Consider the following 20,701-nt stretch of genomic DNA (forward strand, 5'->3'; position numbering starts at 1 on the left):
CCACCACAATAATCAGAACAAAAGCACCATGAGGCTGAAGGTTTCTTGCACACATTAATCTTTATTTTAGCTTCATGAAAAGTTAAATGAAAGTAACAATAGCTGAACATAGTTGCATGCGTTTACAGTCCACACAACACTGTGAGTCAACAAGGGGCTGAACAATGTGTCATTTGTCAGTCCACTCTCCAGAGAAAGCATTGGTTTATGTAGTTATGATACATCAGGAAATGGCACATTAAAAAATTCATTTTTAATTAGAATCTAGGATCTTTGAGTAAAGTAAAGTAAGTCCCTGAGCACAATAAATAAATTATAGTGGTTATTTGGCCCATGCATCTGTGATTTAAATGATCAGTGATGCAATTAAATTTAAACTCACCAATTTGTAGGACAGAGATGAGACACACAAAAAAATCAACAAAAAGTACTCCATCCATCCATCCAAACAACCAACCAACTTTTTCAAACACCCTGGGCTGCGAACAACACATGACTGTGACTGGTGAAATGTGATGTTTCGTTAGCACTGGGATCACAAAAAGACAAAAATGTTCTAAATCAGTGGAGACAAGAGACACCAGTTTGATCACTGACTGATAACGGCATGAATTGAAAATGGGAGGATAGTTTTATCACTCCGTTTATGTTTACAGGCATCTGCAATGCATTCACCATCAACAAATACAGGCAGGAACTGAAGGGACAAGAAGTTAATAAGTCTGAAGATCAATGAGCACAGCTCAATCATGAGTCTTCTCTCTTCTCTATCCAAAGCTTCCAATTCACCAGGGGTCTCCCGAGTAGAAGATAAATGGGGTGAGAGGTACCCTCAAAGTAGCCCTAATGAGAATTCTGTGGGAGATGCTCATCTTTTATCTGCAAAATAGAACAAAACAATCTTCCCCAAAGCCCTCTTAAATGCTAATTGAATAGTAATGCGGTGCCTCAGCCATGTTGTTGTCAGCTCATTTGGGCAGTGATTTGTCTCAATCCGTCATAGGATTCAAACTTTTGGCATGCACTCAAGAAACTGCTCAATGTGCCATTGCAATTTAATTTCAAAAATCCAAACGCCTCGTTCCAGGCCTACTGTACACTTTCAGGCATCAGTTACTATTTTTCTGGAGATTTGTTATTTGAAAATATAATGTCTGCAAAAATCAGGATAATATTCTGCTCTCCATGATCTATTTCTCTGCTTTAAAGTACCATCCTGGACACATGTCCGGCAGCTTTGGGAATTAAGTAACCGCACAGGTAAAACGTATTTAATCGCCATGCTTTGTCATGTAGAAATGGATTCTCCAAGAAACATAACAAAGTCTTATCTCACTGCTGCACTAATAGAAATGATGGATAACATGGGAGCCTGCGATGACTGGAGACAATTGGATTTCACCTACATTATGTAATTCAAACATTGCTTGGAGACTAAGCGTGCGTCTAAGGTTTCTTCATGACTTCTCTCCAAACAGCAGGTTTATTAAGAGGCCACAACCCCGCGATGGCCCGAAACAGAAGCTCCGCTTTGACCCATGGCAGAGCAAAGAAGAAGAAGAATATATTTTCACTGCAATTCAATCTGAGTTACAAAATGAGAAAGTGTGTGACTGCATTAGTTTCCGGTTTCCTACATGTCTGAAATAAACCATCTCAGCAACACAGGGCTTCATGCATGCTCTTATTATGAGCAGGCTCGACAGCTGTGACGCTCTCCTTTCTGCTAGAACAGAGATTACAATAAATCAACTACAAATAATACTAAATTCTGTTGCACAAGAGTGACTGAAAGTAAAAAAGAGATACTTGGAAAATCCCTGTATTGGTTACTGGTTAGTTTTCATGTTTAATTATTATTTTTTATTTTTTATAATAGCACTACATGGCATCGATAGTAGAGGTAAATTCCTAATTCAACAGCATTGAAGGTAAAATCTTATAACAAAATATGCTAATGTCGAATTTGCGGTACCGAGACATTTACAATTATCTGATTACCCAGAATTTTTTTTTGTCGAGAAGCACACAGCAGGTTTTAACCCTCCACACCAGGAGTCACCAACCGTTTTGAAGCCGAGGGCTACTTTCTGGGCACCGATTCATGCAAAGGGCTACCAGTTTGATACACACTTCTGAAATAAAACATTTGCTCAATTTACCATTAATCATTAATGATATTCATCTATGTAAATACACTGATCATGTTTAATGATTACTCACACTAATTATTAACAACTTTTTAACAAGGTAAGGGACAGATTTGACTTGTTCAGAAGTCCTCACGGGCACCGCGTTGGTGACCCCTGCTCCACACAATGCATGTTTTACTATTGCATGGTTCTTCCCTTGTTCCTCTCCAGAAAGCAGCTGTTGGGTGAAGCCTTTTACATTCTGCTGCTTTCATCCCTTTCATGCATACAACTGGTCTGCCCCTAAATGTTCTACTGACCCCTCTGACCATGAAATGTGGCCATGTATTCCGTATGGGATTAAAACCAAGCCAAAACATCACAGGGAGAGAACACCTTTTAAACCACTAAGGTTGCTGTGTGTGTTCGTGCAGCATTGTGCAGGAATATGACATCTGATCTTTAATTTCCAAACCTTTTGGCAATACCGTAACTTCTGACACTCTTTCGCATTGATAGAGCGTTCACATCATACCAGCTCACCAGTACTAGGTGCCCCCCATACCCAATCCATGCACAGCCGCCGTCTTTCACATTTTTACCTAACCTATGAAGTTGGAGTTCTCGAGAATCTTGTTCACTCTAAAACTGTCCGTAGGTGTGAACGTGCACGTGAGTGGTTGCTTGTTTTTTTGTGTGGCCCTGCAATGCGCTGGCTACATGTCCAGGGCGTAACCCCCACCTCTTTCCCGTAGTCACCTGGGATAGGCTGCAGCAACACACATGACCCGCGAGGTGGATAAACCGGCTCTAGACGAGACGATTGAGGTCGTCTCTTCTACAAGAAGATGGATGGATATTTTTTCAATTTTAATTTCCTCATAAAACAAAAATCTAAAATCAAAAGAATTTCAGGCACATGTTTTTCTTTTATAACGAAGTCTCTCGCCAGCACTTCATCATCATCATCATCAAAAACGTGGTGGTAATGGTGAATTTTAAGGTACGCATGCCATTGTATAAAAATGTCACTACAGCCAATAACTCAACAATCTTCTGATTTATTTAAATAATAATAATAATAATAATGCATTGATTTTATATAGTGCTTTTCTAGACTCTCAAAGACACTCTACATTGTGCACTATTTGTTCACTCCGTACCTTGAATAATTGTGGCATGTCTTTCATTCTCACGTCTTATCAGGGGAACAACAGATTGCTGGCAAACGTTTGGTTCATGATGACTCACGCTCCAGAAAACACGAGGGCGCTGTCTTTTGCCAACTAGCTGACTACAGGTCAGCGACCAGGCTGTGTCTGACATCACTTGTCAATATGTCTATGTTCAGGCTTGATGAGCCAACGATTCACTTTCACAGCTCTCATCAATGATTTTTCTATTTAATACAGAGACCTGATTTGAATCAACATGCCCAAAGTGCCCGGCAGCAGACGGAGGCAGCTAGTTTGACACAACGCTAAATGAATCACAAAGCTGCTCCCCACAAACATACAAATAAATAATTACTTCAAATCTTAATGCTATACTTATTCAATGCTTAGTGTGAGAATGAACTCTGACTGATTTGCTGTCTGAACAGTAGTGGAAGTATAGAGTTGTGGTCTCTATAAAGGTGCAGATAAAGGTGGAAGTGTGTTAATTTGCAGGATGATGACGACAAGCCACGAATGAGAAGTTTAACAAGTTTAACAAGCAGGATTTCAAAGCTGGAGGCACCAGATGTGAAAACATTGTGAAACCTACAGATCAAACTACATTAACTGCTGGCAAATTTATCACAAATGTGTATTACATGATCTATATTGAAAAAATATTATTTTCCATGTACGCATAGATTTAAAATACATGCTCCCATTCACCCACAAATACAAAGCCATTTGAGCACATAAAACTCTTTTAGAAATGACAAACTGCATTTAACATCAATATTTGTTCAGATTGTGATCTCGACTGTTTCAAGACTCTACATTTAATGCATATGTGAACACTGATGATAGTTAAAGTGTCTTTGAAATATCTTTTAACTGTTAATAAAATACGTAGCATCTCTGTCGGTCAGAGCATGCAAACTTTCATTTGAATCCTAATCCGGCACCCCCTCGTCCCTTTTAAATTCATCTGCCCCCTCTGAAGTTCGGTTTCAGTCCAGCAGTTCCTCTCAGCGTGGGGTGACAGACTAGGTTAATTGCTGAATTTTGATTGTCATGCTAGAACAGATGAATGTGGAGGAGAAAGTATGGCTTGAACAGATAGATAACAGATTGCTATCTTTTCCTGTGGCAGCGCGCTGTGGCATATTGTATTAGAGAAGACATTTTAATCATAGAGATATGTAATGACATCAATCTACATAATAGGGATGACTAAGAATAATAAATGACTTCCCTCCAACCGAACAAGTACCGCATGTGCTGTATATGTCAATGTCATGATGCTGAAATTAAACCTGCTCCTGTTTCCCTTGGTCAGATGGATTAAACACCCTAACATATGCCTTTATAAAATAAAATAAAAAACCAACAGAACATAATTGTATTTTGTGTTGAAAAACATCAAACAACTTTACCATTTTGATATCCAAGAAATAATGAAGACATGCCTACATGTGTTTGATTATCTAACACTTTGCGTCATAGTTTAGGAAGAATTTATTACAGTTTAAAAAATAATTGATGTATTTTTTCCCCCTGTTGTTTCCATCACAGCCATGTCAACCATGTCCACAGATTTCTGCTTCGCAAATCAAAATGACCAGCAGATCATCCAACATTAAAACAAGAAGGTTTCCTTTCCTTCTCCTTTTGGTGGTGATGTTTTTCTCCAGTTTGAGCATGAACAGGATGAAAGGCAAATACACATGAATTAAGATAATAGTATTTGTTTTCAAATCCATAGGTGAATTCACCTATGGATTTAACCTACGGGTACCTGTCAGCCACTGCATGACAACCCTTTTCGAGCGATTTTCCACTGGTTGACAAACTAAAAGAGGAATATTATATCACATCATTGCAGGATTAGACATCACTTTTTGTTGTTGCTGATGTCTAAGCCCTCGTTATGTTTAATGGTGTAAGTTATTGCCTGCCCGGAGCATTGCAACTCACGGGACGCAGACCATTTTTAGACCCTTCAGTTCCCATGCAGGCTGGAGCCGGTAAGCAGGGGATAACAGAAGAGAAATATTTGTCAGTGAGCTGCACTGTAATGTCTGAATTTCACATGCTTATTCTGGGCAATGCTGATTTGGATTAATTTTGTGTGTTGTCCATCACATTGATTTTCAGTCTCATCTTTTCTAACAAGCATTGTGTCTTGAGTCATCCGGAAGGATTCGCCGGAATGGATGGGTCGTTTTAGGGGGCAAGCCATTATCCTTACTAATGTGCTGTGAGATTGGAAACTAATTGATATTGCATGCTAATTGAAAGAAGTGCACAGTACAAGCATTTAGCAGCTTTTACATTTTTGTCCACTTGGATACAATTGTTGGGGTCTCTCTACCTGTTGAAAGGGAAAGGGGGCCTAACTGTAAACCCCCCAAAACCAGGAAAGTGAGTGTAGCTTTCCACCAAGCTTGTTCGAGGGGTAAGATCTGCCTGGAGTTAAAAGCATTGCAGAGCTCAGAATCAGAATCAGAAACCGTATTGTCATTATATCAATAAAACAAAATTTGTAAATGCTCCCCATACAAAGTACAAAACTTCAAAAACAAAAATGAACACAAAAAACTTCAAACAAAACCCAATTTCCGTGCATTTCCGTTGCGAATTTCCTTCTGTCTATTTTAGTTGAAAAAATTCAACAAATTCAATATTCCACTTTTTTATTTATTCTATCTGAACTGGTCCTGGTTATGGAACTGGTATTCTGTAAGAGAACAGACAACCATTCCCATACCGGGAGTTGAACCCGGGCCACCCGGGTGAGAACCAGGAATCCTAACCGCTAGACCATATGGGACCACACGTGCTTGCCTGAACCAGGTGGTCTTTGTCAATAAGTTGTCCTCGATTGATCTGACCTGGTATAATCAAAGATGATGATGATGAATATATTTATTACATAGAATGTTACAAGTACAGTCACACAGTAGCATGTATTACAGTATAAGTCAAACATCCTGTCTAAAGGATCTTTGAAGTAAAGTATCTCCTCAATGAACTTTACCAGCAATGTGAATTTATAATAATCACTAGTCAGCAAACACCTGAGAGCCACGACTCAGAAAGATGAGCCAAAAAAAAGCCTCAGTCCAGGAGAGGGGATCAAACACAGAACCACCTGCACCACAATGAAGCGATAGCCACCTAACTTCTTCACCCACCGAGCCGCAGCCGGTGCAGGACATCAAAGCCTAGCCAAACACAAGATAGGTAAAACCCGTTTCCTGCAGGCGCCTCCTTCGGAGCGTTCTTCCTCTCTCTGCTCGTCAGCAGTCACCAGCGCTGAAGATGGCTCAGCGGATAAAGACAACGACCCAAAGTGGTGGGACGTTGGATCAAATCCTGCCCTGGACAAGAGGTAGGACACAAAAGGGTGTGGGTGGGGTCGAACAAAAACCAAAAACTAAAAACCAAAAATGAAACCAAACAACTTCAAAAACAAAATAAAACCAAACAACTTCAAAAACAAAAAACTTCAAACAAAACCCGATTTCCGTGCATTTCCGTTGCGAATTTCCTCCAATTTCAACACGATGGACTTCGTGGGAACCAAGAACACAGAAGGTAAGTGGAGTTAATTACTTTTGTCAGTGTGCATAATAATTTAAATATTACAAATTCGACCTGTCTATTTTAGGTGAAAAAATTCTACAAATTAAATATTCCACTTTTTTATTTATTCTATCTGAACTGGTCCTGGTTATGGAACTGGTCTTGGTTCTACTGGATCACGGTCTTTATTCTCTAGTCCTCATTGGTTCAAAGATAATCTGTCCTGCAGGAATTTTCTGTTTTTCTTTTTATTTGGAAAACTGTCAGTGCGCCTGAAACCATCAGTCCACTGATTGGCTGAGCCTCATCATGTGACTCTTGGACCAGCAAAACCTTCCCCTAGAATCTGGATCCCATTGATCACAAAACTGATCCAGAACTGTGATTGGTCTGCTGCAGAGCGAGCGAGTCGACAACACTGTGAGGTCTTATGGGTGGAGGTCACCGGTCCAGCTGCAGCCCATGAATAGGACTTCCAGGACTTTCACTCTGCAGCTTGGATCCTAACTTCATGATCCAGAACCACCGACCCGCTCTGAGCAACCAGCTACCGCATCATAGATAGATTGACTGTATACTGTATATACTGTATACTTTATTTATCGCAAAGGAAATTCTGTAAAAGAACAGACGATCATTCCCATACCGGGAGTTGAACCCGGGCCACCTGGGTGAGAACCAGGAATCCTAACCGCCAGACCATATGGGACCACACGCGCTTGTCTGAACCAGGTGGTCTTTGTCAATAAGTTGTCCTCGATTGATCTGACCTGGTATAATCAAAGATGATGATGATGAATATATTTATTACATAGAATGTTACAAGTACAGTCACACAGTAGCATGTATTACAGTATAAGTCAAACATCCTGTCTAAAGGATCTTTGAAGTAAAGTATCTCCTCAATGAACTTTACCAGCAATGTGAATTTATAATAATCACTAGTCAGCAAACACCTGAGAGCCACGACTCAGAAAGATGAGCCAAAAAAAAGCCTCAGTCCAGGAGAGGGGATCGAACACAGAACCACCTGCGCCACAATGAAGCAATAGCCACCTAACTTCTTCACCCACCAAGCCGCAGCTGGTGCAGGACATCAAAGCCTAGCCAAACACAAGATAGGTAAAACCCGTTTCCTGCAGGCGCCTCCTTCGGAGCGTTCTTCCTCTCTCTGCTCGTCAGCAGTCACCAGCGCTGAAGATGGCTCAGCGGATAAAGACAACGACCCAAAGTGGTGGGACGTTGGATCAAATCCTGCCCTGGACGAGAGGTAGGACACAAAAGGGTGTGGGTGGGGTCAACCAGAAACTAAAAACCAAAAATGAAACCAAACAACTTCAAAAACAAAATAAAACCAAACAACTTCAAAAACAAAGAACTTCAAACAAAACCCGATTTCCGTGCACTTCCGTTGCGAATTTCCTCCAATTTCAACACGATGGACTTCGTGGGAACCAAGAACACAGAAGGTGAGTGGAGTTAATTACTTTTGTCAGTGTGCATAATAATTTAAATATTACAAATTCGACCTGTCTATTTTAGGTGAAAAAATTCTACAAATTAAATATTCCACTTTTTTATTTATTCTATCTGAACTGGTCCTGGTTATGGAACTGGTCCTGGTTCTACTGGATCACGGTCTTTATTCTCTAGTCCTCATTGGTTCAAAGATAATCTGTCCTGCAGGAATTTTCTGTTTTTCTTTTTATTTGGAAAACTGTCAGTGCGCCTGAAACCATCAGTCCACTGATTGGCTGAGCCTCATCATGTGACTCTTGGACCAGCAAAACCTTCCCCTAGAATCTGGATCCCATTGATCACAAAACTGATCCAGAACTGTGATTGGTCTGCTGCAGAGCGAGCGAGTCGACAGCACTGTGAGGTCTTATGGGTGGAGGTCACCGGTCCAGCTGCAGCCCATGAATAGGACTTCCAGGACTTTCACTCTGCAGCTTGGATCCTAACTTCATGATCCAGAACCACCGACCCGCTCTGAGCAACCAGCTTCCACATCATAGATAGATTTACTGTATACTGTATATACTGTATACTTAATTTATCACAAAGGAAATTCTGTAAAAAAACAGACAGCAGTTCCTATACCGGGAGTTGAACCCAGGCCGCCTGGGTGAGAACCAGGAATCCTAACCGCTAGACCACATGGGACCACATGGGACCACATGGGCTCACCTGAACCAGGCGGTCTTTGTCAATAAGTTGTCCTGCAGGAATCCACTTCCTGCAGCAACAGTTGCAGAAAGGAAGCACCCTCTTGAATATTTGATTAGCCTTTGCCTAGGCCACAATCTTTTACTCACAAGTCATGGAGAGAATTTTAATCAGGAAGGAGGGACTACCGTCCCTGTTTATTCCTTACCATAATGAGCACCAGCAGACCAGGACCAGGACCATGCAGCGACCAACACTGTTGGAAACGAGCCTGCTTTAACAGGGCGGCCTGGAAACAGTATTCCTGTTTCAGTCTCCACCCGAGCAGCTCTAAAGTAGCAGGCCCAGAGTCGGGATGGGGACTGTAGATTTATTGGTTATTTTGAGGTTTAGTTCCGTAGCTGTTGAGAACTTGACAAACTGCCGAGCCATATGTGCTTGCTTGTGTTCTTCAAGAGCCAATTTAACTTTCCCCACTTTGTGGAGAGCGGTGTTAGTTTTGCCACTGTGTGTATGTACAATACAAAGCCTTTCGGTTTGGCAGAAAGACCAAGGGACAATGAAAAAGATCAAGTTTGTAGACTGGCCTCCAATTTGACCATTGTCTCCGCACAGTTGCTGCCTGATTGCTTTCTCTCTCTATCGCTGTCCCATTTTCTAAGATAAAGGTGCATACATGCACTCACAAGCATGCACACCTGGTGATTACAAGCCTCCATGCCATACTCTGAACACGTGTAAACTGCCTGGTTCTGCGTGTTAATAAACTCTATCATACTGTTAAACAGCAGCTCTCTGCCATCATTTGTGCATGTGCGCTGTGAAGGCAACTGCTCCGATTCACACATTTTCCAAATACTGATTCCCCTTGAGACTCTAACAACTCATTGGTCATTTACTCCACTGCTTATTTATTCCTATTGGCAATGTATTTACTTTAATCATCTCGGTTTGTAATTATAAACCTGATGATAATCAAACCTCCTCCGATACAACTAAGAGAAGCTCTGGGCTAAGAACCATTCCGTTCAATCGGGCTTCCTCTCGGTGGTTATGGGTTTATGATTCATGCACATATGATAATTTGATCTCCTCCTGCTGTGAAAGGAGGAGATGCTGCTCGCCCAGTGACAGTGTGGACCTGGGGGGCGAGAACAATAAAACAATCAGCAAAGCCGAGGAAAGCGAAAAAACATTCAATGAAGTCAAACGTATTGAGCATCATTATAAAAAATAAGACCATATGAAATACTGAGAAAACAATATGATGTCTACATGATGTTTCTAATGAAAGCAAAGGACATGTCTGAGTATGAAGGATTTTATTTAAAACATAAGCACAACTCTGCCATGGCCAGAAAGCCCCGCCCCTTTATACAGACCCACAACAAAACTTAATGAGATATATTTTGGCCTCCTGGCACGTTTCATTTTGTGTAATCCTACTGACAACCAAAGCAACATACAAACATGTACCGGTAACCTAAATGGAGGAGGAAGTGGTGAATGGTGGTCAGCTTCCAATGAGCTGCTTCAGTTTCAATCCCAACTCGTGTTCCTGCGGACTTCAACCTTCAACCAACCAACTGCCAAGAGGCCCAAAGATTTCATGAAAGTACTCTAAAAAGGAAATAAAATTTCCCCCAGAGATATTTTTTAAGCAACTGCAACTTAATTAGTGCATTTCATGGTCAACATGTTTGAGCTTTAGGCAGTGGAAACCAACAGACTGACAGAGAAGACCCCATTAAGCCCCCCCATGATACCAACACATCTCTACGGGTTACGACCCCGCGCTGTTTTTATTCTCTTCTAACAAAATGATGGAAATCACACATCTACAGTCAGTGATTCACTTCTGAGTCACGGTCTTGGCCTTTTCACCTTTCTTGCTATCAGCATCCGAACTCCAGCGAGTTTAAATTTGTAACTTGAAAGGAGACTTTAATTATGCTGGCCGGCAAACGTCCAAGCGCAGAGTGCATTTAAATTACGTCTAGAATCATTCCCTTCTTGTCATTTTGGTAAAGTCACAGAATGAAAATTCTGGTCAGTTTATGTGAAGTAAAACGCACTGTAGATAAATTTTGGACAAAGATTTTATGCTTTGTGATATCATCAGCTCACTCAACCTTTAATGACATTACGTTAAGTGCAAACTCCTTTGCCGCTTTGTGCTTAGGCCTCAGTAAGAAGAGTTGGGTTAATTGCTATTACAATCTCTCTCCCCCCCCCCCCCCCCCCAATTGCTAGCACACTAAAATAAAATGCATAGCACAATTATTTAAAAGGACACACAGAGAGAGCAAAGCATCTTCTCAAATCCCCAAAACTTTAAGCACATTTTCTGCTTCACACACACTTTGCAATTCAAAACAGTAAAAAATAGCCCGCAGGTGAAGACCTTTTTTTTTTGACTGATTTTTGTTCTGTTTTCAGAGAGTACTGGAAATGGATGCTCATTCAATCCCACCTGAGTTCATCTTTCTAGATGAGGCTGGGTTCAGCCTAGCAAAGACCAGAAAAAGAGGAAGAAACATCATTGGGCACAGAGCCATTATGTGTGATTCTGGTCAACATGATGGGAACATCAAAATGTGCACTGCCATCTCCAGTACGCATGGTGTCCTCCACCGCCATGACAGCTCCGGACCGACACATCCCAAATCAACATTCTCATACCACCAGAGCGCATTAATGATGCAGACCATCAAAGAAACTGTGACGTTGTCGTATGGGAGGACGCAAGCTTTCATCATGCAGCCCCAGTCCAAACCTGGTGTGCTGACCTCCCCCACCATACTCACCATTTCTGAACTCCATAGAAGTGTTCTTTTCAGCATCGTGGTCGAAGGTATATAAATAGCCGCTCTATGTGCGCAAGTGTCCTATGCAGGCTGTGGAAGAGGCATGTGTTTAACCTGGGTGTGATTCAGGAATGGATAAGTCACTCAAGGCGCCTCTTCACTCGATGTCTGGCAAGGGAAGACATTACCTTTGTTCTGGCTATACTCAGCTGCGCTGCAAGATGCTGCCTGATTCTTTTTTTCCATGTATTATTGCTGCACATTTTGCCATCATTTTCTTTTTCAGTTGACTGTTTTTTGTGAACATGATTTTGTTCACATCAATGTAAATATATCTGCTGTGCATATGTTGGACTGACTTGTTTGGTGAATAAAAAACGACAATTTGACCTGTTTTAGGTCGTGTTGATCGATAAAAGGTAATTTTTTGGTTAGTTCTTTTATTTTACAGTATTAACTGTACTCTATCCTCAAGGAGTGTTTGTGTGTGTGTATGTGTGCATGTGTTTTTGTTTGTGTGTGTGTATATGTGTGTGTTCATGTGCTTAAAGTGAATTACTTTCCATACTGAAGAAACACTGAAGTAGTTTCTACCTCAGCCTGGGTCATTTTCCAATTCAAGCTATTCCACTAAAGTGATACCAGTTCTGTAATTGGAGTTTTTATGCACGATGAGCTTGTTGTCTTAAGGGTTTTCTAAATATGAATATGCAAAGAGTAAACAGTTTGTGTTTGTTTTTTTCAGTCTGGGGGCAATTACAAGATTTTTGTTCCTTGTTGACATGATCAAAACACACACGCAAGCACACACACAGGCAAACACACACACCCTGTACATACTCATTTTTCTCATCACTGTTTTACTGAAAATCAATTGGATATTGTTAATTTTATAGATATAGATAGCTAGCACAGCTTCACCTTTATGAGACAAGATGCTGTACATGACATTCTGCTACCTCAGTTTCCATGGATACCATCACCTGATTAGACATGAAGTCATGCTCGTGGCCTCTGGATTGTGACAGCAAAATGGGTCGGATGACATCTCTCCAAGAAGCTGCACTACTTGGAGAACAACAAGAAGAGAACCTTTGCATTGGTGCTACTCAGCCTGCAAACATGGAATCGTTTTATAGCCTGTTTAATTCTTCCAGCCGCACGGCGACGTACAGATTGATTGTCTTTCTATCCTTTTTGTCTCTCACATTGGTTGGCAATCAAATGTTTGACAATCTGGGGATGTAATCGACTTTTCCCCTCTATCTTTATTCCCTATTTAAATCCTTTATTCGCGTTTCACATTCACTGGCTTCATTCCCTGTTCCCTCTGCTCAGCATGCATGAAGTGGACAGCACAGAGGAGGCGAGAGATCCATAATCCCCCTAAAGGAAAGAACTGGGTGACTTTAATGATTTAAATCTCGTCAGTGAACACCTTCTCTGATTTGAAATGAGAAATTTGAAGGGCCGTTGGAATAAGCTCAAAACAGGGCCAAGCTCACTGCATCAGCATTCCCCTCAATCAGTGGTCATTGACTGCAGCAAGTAGGTGCTTAATCATTTTTAATTAGCGATAATCGAGCATTTTGTCCATTCTAGTTGCAAAAGGGCAAAACTGAGGCTTGGAAAGATCAAAGTTCTCAATTTGACATTATAACTCCATTTTCTTTTATTTGACAACATTGTTAATCCAAGTCCCCCCCCGCACCAAGCAGATAAGCCAGCACCGACTAACCATAAATCATCACTTCTTGAAAGGAAGAAATGAGCTGTCGCTGTTATTGTTTGGAAGTGATTTTTTTTTGTGTGTGACAACAACAGTGACAAAGCTGAAAATAACAGCGCAAAACTGAGCGTGAAGTGTTGCAGTCTAAATGCTCATTAGAGTCTGGGCTGGGTGTGGCAATGCAGCCTCTCTCGCTGGTGCCATCTCTTAGTAATGAGGCCCCGTGAAGCCACGGCTCCCGCCCCTCACTGGGCCCTCATACATCATTAATGTTCTCAAGTCATAGTCCTGATAATTACCAGGGACATGAATGTCACCTCGGTTGTGCCTTCTCAACTGAGGATGACAGCACATAGATTCGTGGTCTGCCAGACGGACCATGAGGCTGTTGCATCTCACGCATTCCTCCCACACACACACACACACACACACACACACACACCAAGCCTTTCCAAAAGCAATCATACTGATTCTTACCCAAAATGAACCATCTGTATTCTCTTATTATTCCCAGAACACATGGGATGCTTGACTCCTTTGACTTTTTCCAGCAGACTGCTGCTCTCTTTGTATAAAGGGTCAGTTCACACAAATGACCAACTGTCCATTTACAGTTAGAGTTTATAGAGATAGTTTTGGTTTTATTTTCTCTGCTTTTCCGGAGGTGAATGCAGATCAAGCCCACGTTTATCGTGCTGAACGAGTCTTCGTTTTCACTGCTGATTTATGTGTTTGATGCCAGGAAGGATGCGCAGCAAGGCAGATTACAAATGGCATGGAGGAGACCGAGGAGACCGATGTTTGTGTGCCATCAGATCTGTCAATGTTGTTGTTTTCATGGCAAACTATAAAACGCTTCCTTGTAATGTCACAGTAATTTGATGACAGCAGCAGTATTCTTTTTCTCTCTCCTTTTTTTGTATTTTAGAATTACAGTGTATTGTTTTAAATAAATGTACAGCTTAATACTGTATCCCTGTCAATTTACAATCACACTGGTCACGTTTTTTTTGTTAAATGTCTATTAGCAGGATTTAAACTGAATTAAAAGTGAATTAGGTATCTTTTATTCAATGATACATAAGGAATGTTACTGCAATACTGCAATAATGAATTGGATGTGTTTATAAAGTACCTTAGTCTGACTGACCATTCAAAGCCCTTTAGAACAGCAGCATTCACATACTCTGATTAACATGCAGGCAAGTCCCCACCTCGTCATCAGGAGCGACAGCCATTCCCACACAACGGAACGTGTAAACAGCAGGAACCAGGATCAAACTATTCAAACATCATCAGCTGCAGCAGAGCAGAATAATAGAAGAATGACATGAAAATCGCCCGAGTTGAAATGTTTTGAAAGAAGAAACCTATAGTGAGATGCGCATCTTTAGGGCTCGTATAATCAGTCCATCAGTTTCCGAGGACCGTTGGTTAGCTGCGGACATTACTCCCTGTCAAACCTGTTATGGACAGATTGATAGACGGACAAAAAAACAGCAGCTTATATTAATCAGTCGAGGTTTTCTCGTCATTGCTGCATCAGACACGTCTCTCACAAGGCTGGATTTACAGCACATTCGTCTCAGTAATGGCCTTTACTGTATGAACTGAAATCACACATGGATGGATTTGATTCCGGTTCACTTTTCAATGAGACAGAGACAAATGACAATATTTCAAAGGGTTTATAACCCTGATGAACCGAAAGGGGGGGGGCAGATTGAAGCAAATGCTTGTTTATCATTTTCACATGATTAAGGTCGTCTGATCTTTCATGCAGAATGAGCTAATATTCTTGGCTCGTAATTTAGACAAACATTCATATAATTTAACAGCGGTATTTTTTTTTTTAAACAAAATGTTTTTCTGTTCCTTTCAAATAGATGGTCCAAGGAGCACAAACACAACAGCTTTTCATTAAAATTAATTATTTGGTGGAAGGAGATGCTGCTTTGAATTTATAGTCATAAACACACAAAAAAAATCTTGTTTCCCTGACCATACTGTCAACAGGTATAAATATGAAAATAACTGCTTCACTGTAATTATCAGAGGACCCGCTGAAAGGGCAAGGAAGGTCCACGCTATCATAAAAAGAGTGTCTGGATGTCGTGCATGATGAGAGAATAGACAGAATAGGTAAGAGCCATTTGAATAGGAGCCATTTTCTGTGTAAAGTCTGCTAATTCATTCAGCAATTTATTTTTGTTGAAACACCTTAAACCTCCAACTTGTCATTGCTGCATCAGGGAGAGAGACTTAAATTCCACATGTGACTGAACTAGTTTGCACCTACTTCATTTCTTCACTTTACCTTCTGTGCCTCCCCTCTGGCATAGGCACAGAACACACCCATTGCACGCACACACACACACACACACACGTACACACACCTGAGATGCAGACATGCGCTAGGTTTTTCCTGAGCCCTTATTTGGCCAATTACGCTGACCCACCCAATTGTAGAAGACGTCCAAAAGCTTCTTACAGGGAATGTAACATCCCCACCATTCCCAGCTCTCTGGAGAGATATCCAGCAAGCGCCCCCCAACCCCACTGATGGGACAGTTTAGCTTTAAATGAGCCTGTTTTGCCTCAACACATTTCTTCCCGCATATCTTCCGGGGCTATGGGTTTTATTGATTGCTGCTTTCCCAGGGGTGTTGGTGCCAGGATTGGGGCACTCAGCAGCAGCTGGTTGGGCTGCCGGATGGTTGTTAGCCCCGCTGGCTGCTCTGTTCTGGGCTTTGAGTGGTGCCAGGCTCAGCAGTTACCCTGCTCCCCTACAGCCCTGTCTGAGGACGCTTGTTAGGAAGCCGCCTAAAATAGAAGAGAAACATTTCCAGTCCCATTGCACCTCTTCCCTCTCCACATGCCTGGCTGATTTAGCTGGCAGTCTTGCACAGGGATACCAGATCCCTGGAACGCAGGGATTAGGTAGCTGTGTGTGTGTGTGTGTGTGTGTGTGTGTGTGTCCAGGTGTTTGTGACTGTCAAATTTAGGCTCACCTCAGTCTCATTTTAAAACAAGGGTCAGTTGTCGTGTTTACCTACACATGTTTTGATTTGAGGCAGCCCGCTGGGGTTTTACCCAGGATGGGAGACCATGGGGGATCTGAAGGTTAGTCAATGCACACGCTTTGCCTTTCTGCCTCCTCGCCACATCAAGTCCTACCTGCACGGTTAGAAGCTCTGCACTCATGCATTTGTCATTACTTTTTCTGGACCATTGCCAGCATGGCTTATCTTCATTTCCATCCTTTTTTGGTTTCTAAGTTTGCCTTTTCAGGCAAAGTATAGAATATACTTTAGAAGAGTTCAGAGTACATTTTCATCCAGCATGACTGGTCAAGCTAGTTTGTGTTGGAAATGTTCCACTTCATCATGGGAAATAATGGATTAAATTATTTTCCAGCTGACAGGTAACTTAAATGTTAACTAATTAATGTATTGTACCATGGGTCCCTTCCAGCTGTTTGGCTCATTAAACAACAGCTTCATTATGTTGGCCAGTATAATAATGGATTCCCACCGGACACGGCCACAGACGCCTCTAATATCACGGCATGCACCTGGCAGCACCGGGGGGCCGGTGGTGTAAATCTGTACACAAACAGCCAGTCAATTGATGCTCAAATAAGCACATGGACACACACGGGCACACCAGATATCAGCTGCATCCATCAAGATACTCAATCAATGAGTGTCAAATACTGCATGGCACCTTTCATCTTGTTTTAATTCATTCTGGGAGTAATTTTCTGGAAGTCATCACTGAGTCATGTCAAGTGGCTTCCTGACAAAAGTCAAGAGTTGCAGCTGTTGATGTCGGTTATGACATTAATATTATGACATATATTATATATAGGTTACTCAATGATGTTATGATTACTCGCAATTTTACTCATGTAGATTGTGTTGCGTGAAAATAACAAGCTGTATTTTGTACCTTATTAACTCTGAATGATCAGTAACAATGGGAGGTTACATCCAGGTGGAACAAGTGGATTTTACTGTAGTTTCAGAAGTCAGCATGTCCCTAGTTAGTAGTAATCCTCCTCCTTATGGACCAACACAAACTCCAGATGATGTCCTCCTGTGGTATGAGGGCTCCCAAGTCAGTCAGAGTTAGCTCTGAGTCTGTGGAAGATGTTTGTGCTGCTGAACTTACTAAATGGGGGCCACAGGTTCTTAATGGGGTTTAGGTGAGAGATCCCACCCTTATAACCCCCCCAGTAACCAACCCAGCCTTACAAGAATAGCTTGTTTACACAATGGAGTACTTATAGGCCAGTTTGATGAAGGCATTTTGACAATTTTCTATGATAGTTTCTTTTTATTCATGGTTGAGACGACTCACTAAAATCAAGCATGTCCAAACATTGTATTTTGAGATCCATAGCAATTTTGCCTGCTTTTAAATGAGCAATTAGTTTGAAAGGAGAGAAAATCTTTCTTGAAATTGACCAAAAAAATCTTTGGTATGTTTAGAAATTAAATTAAATAACACATAAGGAGATGAGAGTAATGCAAATTTGTACAACATTAAGCTCATTATACAGAAGATGGAATACAAGTTAATTGCTTGGTCACTTGGTCTTTTGATAATTTAAACATTTATTAGCCTCCATAAATTATTTATAAATGCAAATTGGACTTGTTAAATTTTTTTATTTAAACATTAATGCTGGAACAGCCTCCCCATTCCTTATTTCATGTTGATTTAAAGCCTGTACTGACATTGAATACATTTGTACACACCCAAATCTGAACTGATATTTTCACGGTATGATATTAGATTATGATAAATTAATTAAAACTGACAATTAACCACTAATGCTGATATAGTATGTGTACACAGCTATAAACAAACTAGAAGGACACATGGAGAGGGAATATCTCTGCTGGAAACATTTCCTTAATGTGTAGCTTGACACAGATCTGACACAGAGTCACCTCTTCTCTTATGTTAAGTTCTCTTGGCTTTATTTTGGGTTCATTTTCTATGCATAAAATCAGTGTTAGGATTTAACCAAATCATAATACGCATTAAAGCTTGATAGCCATCCAGAATACCAGAGGCATGTGGTGTCTGGTACCATCGCCAAAGGTTTGTGAAAAAAATAAATAAATATATATATATATATATAAAAACAAACAAACACCTGGACAGATTTCTGTTACCCATCAGTTCTATCTGGGTTTCTGGGGTGTTTCATGACCAACTGGTATTTGAACACTCATTCTGCGCAGTTTTTCAGTTTCAGGAATTCTACGATGTAAACTGCATGCCCTTCATGGAGGGGAAAAGTTGCATCCTAATTACCTCCGCCGAGGAGGTTCTGTAATCGCTAGCGGTTGTCTGTCCGCCCGTCCGCCCGTTAGCAAAATAACTCAAAAGGGTCTGGACGGATTCTGATGAAAATTTCAGAAAATGTTGGGATTTACTATTTATTACCTGTACTCTAATTTTTTGTTTTTTCTCTGAAGCGGTCTCATCCTTTATGTTTTGTCTTTCTTTCATCAATTGCACAATGATACATCCAGTGATTTTGGGACGAATGCCAATGTTGGGTAGGCTACTATGAAAGCACAGGAAGCTAAGGCACCATTTACAGACCATTAAATGAAGCTTCACTGCACTGAAGATAGCCCCATGTGAAATGTAACAAAAACCTTTGTATGGAATCCTCAATAGCTAAACAACTGGCACTATGATAAGCTATTTGATTATGAAAATAACAACAATATTATCAACCAATGTGAGGATACTGTTGGGAATATTAATAGTATTGGGGGTTTAATCAATAACGCTACTTCCCAACAATAACCTTTTTTTGCAAACATTCATTCGTCATCCATTCATTTTCCTGACCACTGGGTATTGCTGGAGCCTATCCCAGCGGTCTACAGGTGAGAGGCGGGGCACAACCTGGACAAGCCGCCAGTTCATAGCAGGGCCATACACAGACAGACAATCATTCACACACACTCACATCTACGGAAAGTTTAGTTTAACAAGTTCACCAAAGTTGCATGTTCTTTGGAGGAGGGAGGAAGCCGGAGAACCCGTAGAGAACCCACGCAGACACGGAGAGAACATACAAACTCCTCACAGAAAGACCCCAAGTTGGATTTGAACCTGTGACCTTCTTGCTGTGAGGCAACACATACATTTGCATACACAATTTTGTTAATTTTAATTCACTAAGTGATTAGTAAATTGGAATAGAATAGAATAGAAAGCCTTTATTGTCCTTGCATAGTGGCTACACAATGAGATTAGGAGTGCTGCTCCGGCTGGTGTTTAGAATAGCGGTGTGGAATCGGGGACGTTCCTTATACAAGTGCACCTTGTGGTACCATCATGCAGATGGTTTCACACGGTTGCATCTGAGAAGGCTGCAGCCACGTATCTGCATTTTGCATCGATGATCATAGGATATCCAGACGGGACTAAATGTGTTGGGATGTCTCTATGAAATTCAATTAAGTAATTAACTTTTCTCCCAGCAGCATTTTCTATCCAAGTAAACTCCAAAACCTACAAATCCAAAGTCTCCTTTTAACCAGTCATGAAACGAGTGTCTGATTCAGAATGTAAGAGAAGTGTTAACATTAACAGGCAGCTTTGTGACTGATTCAGTATACAGGACGTGTAATTCACAACACATCATCCTCATTCCAGCACTTACAGATGGAGAGTCAAGCCAACAGCTGCAGTTTAGTGTAAGCATGAGGATATAGTTTTAATTATCCATAAAGCTCTCAAAGAGCCAATTAAGATTTTTTTTTTTTATAAAAACAGAGTAAAATTGTTGATGGATTTTATTTCATTTCAAACTATTTGTTCTCAAACTGTATTACTTGATCTTTGCATCTGCCGCATAACTAAGCAGGTTTGTGCACTCCTGTTACTGAATTTCAAACCCTGTATCAGCACAAGAAAAGATGCATGATGTGTCCTAACGAATGTCTTAATGAAATGTGTATGTAATAACAGAATGTAAACAAAGATATTTATTCATGAGAGTCTTCACTGACTTGTAGGTGAAAATAGGATCTGCTGCTAAAATTATGACTCACGGAATAAACTGAAGTAAAATAATGTATTTAAGAT

The 20,701-nt window shown here is 40.9% G+C and overlaps 3 non-coding genes across 3 annotated transcripts; all 3 read right to left on the reverse strand.

Moving 5' to 3' along the window:
• Nucleotides 1-6,047: 6,047 nt before the first annotated feature.
• trnae-cuc (transfer RNA glutamic acid (anticodon CUC)) lies at nucleotides 6,048-6,119 on the reverse strand. The gene has a single exon. It is a non-coding gene; the product is annotated as a tRNA-Glu (tRNA).
• Nucleotides 6,120-7,511: 1,392 nt separating this feature from the next.
• trnae-cuc (transfer RNA glutamic acid (anticodon CUC)) lies at nucleotides 7,512-7,583 on the reverse strand. Its single transcript has one exon. It is a non-coding gene; the product is annotated as a tRNA-Glu (tRNA).
• Nucleotides 7,584-8,968: 1,385 nt separating this feature from the next.
• Nucleotides 8,969-9,040, reverse strand: trnae-cuc (transfer RNA glutamic acid (anticodon CUC)). Its single transcript has one exon. It is a non-coding gene; the product is annotated as a tRNA-Glu (tRNA).
• Between the last annotated feature and the right edge of the window lie 11,661 nt (nucleotides 9,041-20,701).

The sequence above is a fragment of the Brachionichthys hirsutus genome, chromosome 6 (assembly GCF_040956055.1).
Source record: "Brachionichthys hirsutus isolate HB-005 chromosome 6, CSIRO-AGI_Bhir_v1, whole genome shotgun sequence".
Taxonomy (NCBI): Eukaryota; Metazoa; Chordata; class Actinopteri; order Lophiiformes; family Brachionichthyidae; genus Brachionichthys; species Brachionichthys hirsutus.